General features: G+C 45.4%; 1 long non-coding RNA gene across 1 annotated transcript; it reads left to right on the top strand.

Moving 5' to 3' along the window:
* Nucleotides 1–503: 503 nt before the first annotated feature.
* On the top strand, nt 504–2,138 carry LOC128325877 (uncharacterized). The gene is made up of 2 exons (XR_008307701.1): nt 504–622; nt 1,902–2,138. It is a non-coding gene; the product is annotated as an uncharacterized LOC128325877 (long non-coding RNA).
* The last annotated feature ends 536 nt before the right edge of the window (nt 2,139–2,674 follow it).

Below are 2,674 nucleotides of genomic sequence, written 5' to 3'. Positions count from 1 at the left end.
AGGGCTGTGGGCCACCTCCAGCCTCAAAGGCAGGATGCCTCTGAATACCAGTTGCAGGGGAGTGACAGCAGGAGGTAGGGCATGCCCTCAGCTCCTGCCTGTGGCATCTGATGGGCTGCTGTGCGAAACAGGATGCTGGACTAGATGGGCCTTGGGCCTGATCCCGCAGGGCTGTTCTTACGTTGTTATGTTCTTAACCCGGGTCTCCCCAGTCCTAGTCACTGCTCTAGCCACTGAAAATAAATGTGTACTTCAGTTTAAACCGTTGTGAAATCTGCTGTTACACCTTAGCCTAGTTCTCATAAACAACGTATAAAGGCCGTTCTCACGATCAGCCCAAACAGGGTAGAAGTGGCAAAACCAGAGTAGAGAGGCTTGTGGGGACACACGGGACCTGCTCATACCTGCTCACTTCTAACCATTGAGTGCCACCTATAGAGTGGCCAGGAAGCCTGGAGCTGCTGCACTGACGGGGGCAGCCTCTTGGCTGCCCACCCAATCCATTGTGGAATACTGGAGGACTTCCTCCTCCAGATCCCTGCTAAAGACATTTTTGCCACACCGATCGTGTGGGTGCATGGCATGACGGAGCACAGATGAGCCCTTGCTCATGTGGGGGAAGGTAGGTATAATCCTGCCCTTCCCCCATACCTCTCTAGCCCTCCCTAGCCCAAGGGAATTTGGTTGTGTGAATGACCTTATAAGGTGGCAAATGTATGCCTGGCCTGTACCACTTCAGACTGTAGGTGGGAGGTCACATGACAGAATGCGGCTTTTAACAAAAAATTATTCCAACACATAGAACACTAGCATTCTAGGGAAATAGCCAGGCTAGAATTCTGCTTTCTGGCATTTTAGAAAGCAGGGACATAGGAACATAGGAAGCTGCCATATACGGAGTCAGAACATTGGTCCGTCTAGCTCAGTGTTGTCTACACAAACTGGCAGTGGCTTCTTCAAGGTTGCAGGCAGGAATCTCTCTCAGCCCTATCCACCCCCGAGTTACAGTACTACCTGCATATACTTCATAAGCTTGTGGGTTTCCAAATCATTGTATGTAAATCTTTGTAGATATATCATGTACAAACAACCACTTTGTATATAATTGTGCTTTGGCAACGTACTGTATGCTTTGGTAGTTTGTTGGTTCAATAAAAAAAATCTTGTCCTATCTTGGAGAAGCTAGGGAGGGAAGTTGGAACCCTTCTGCTCTTCCCAGAGCAGCTCCATCCTCTGAGGGGGATATCTTACAGTGCTCACACCGAGTCTCCCATTCAAATGCAAACAGGGCAGACCCTGCTTAGCTAATGGGAGAAGTTATGCTTGCTACCACAAGACCAGGTCTCCTCTGTGAAGAATGTCAGCCATTTCCTGCAGCCTGCAAGTGAACTGTAGAGGGAACCCTGATTGGGCTTGGAGTGGTAAATGCAGAAGCATTTAAATATGCATGTATGCCTCCAGTACTTTATGTGATGGTTGCAAGAAAAACTGGAGTACTTCTGGAGTATACACAGCAAACATACTTGCTGCATGATGTGTCTATTTTTGAAATAATTATGGAAAGAACAACCACGCACAAGCAGAGAGAGAGAGAGGAATATTTCATCTTAGCAGTATTGATTCCTGAAGCCACAGTACCTTTCATCTGCAGACTAAGTTTACTGCCAACTTGTGCTACTTGGTTAAATCCAGCCATTACTGAGCCCAGACAGGCTTCCGTCCCTCTTGCCTGTGGAACAAGACAACTGACATAATCTTTCCAGGAACACGTGAGCTGTCATGTATCGTTTTAATCTGCGAAACCCCAGAGCTGAGTGTACTGTCACATGCTGATTTTACTTTTCTATGAGAAAGTGACTCCGGGTTCATTGATGGATTGTTTGCTCTCTTTTTAAAAACAGTCAAGATGCTGAATGCCCTCGGGTGATAGACAGTGTGCAATGGGAACGAAAGCGGAGCTGATGGCCCAGTTCAAGTTCACCTGACAAAGCTGAAGCAGGCTGCAAGCAAGACTCTAGAAAAGGATTATTCACACTAGCATTATATTTTGTGAATGCAGTTTTCTTCCTGCGCAGCTGCAGAGCTCCCTAACCCTGAAGGTTTATGCACCATAATAAAGAGATTTAATTTTTTTTCTCTTTCTCGTTCCAGTTTTCCACTCTTTACATCTAATTTCTTCTGTGGCTCTGGGCTGTGAGAGGGCATTTGTATAACCAAACCACACAGCACAAATATCATCCAGAAAACAAAGGCAGGATGCAGAAACAGCCACACAAAACCTGAGCTCCCTGTTAGTTTTAAAAACAAAAGCCAACAGATATGGGAAGCCTAACTTTGTAGTAGTGATCTGTCCTTTTATGAAATATTACTGATGATCCCATTCAATATTACTCAACTAGTCCCCAAGTAACCATATGCCTTTCTTAGGGAGCTGCATCTTTTTACATCCCACTCCACCCCAAAATAATTAGCTGAGAGAGGAATCTGTTGCTTTCTGATCAGAAAATGTCACTCCTCCTTTCCTATGCTTAATTATATGCTTCAAGAGATTTCATTCCTGTTGTAAAAGTACATCTTTCATTTGAACGTCTGAATGGAATTTGCATCTAGAGGCCATTCACACAATCACAAAGCGTGTTCTACTCAGGTTTGGGAGCTGTGTTTGCTCCCAATT

This window comes from Hemicordylus capensis, chromosome 5, assembly GCF_027244095.1.
Source record: "Hemicordylus capensis ecotype Gifberg chromosome 5, rHemCap1.1.pri, whole genome shotgun sequence".
NCBI lineage: Eukaryota > Metazoa > Chordata > Lepidosauria > Squamata > Cordylidae > Hemicordylus > Hemicordylus capensis.
This window is presented reverse-complemented; position numbering and strand designations above follow the sequence as displayed.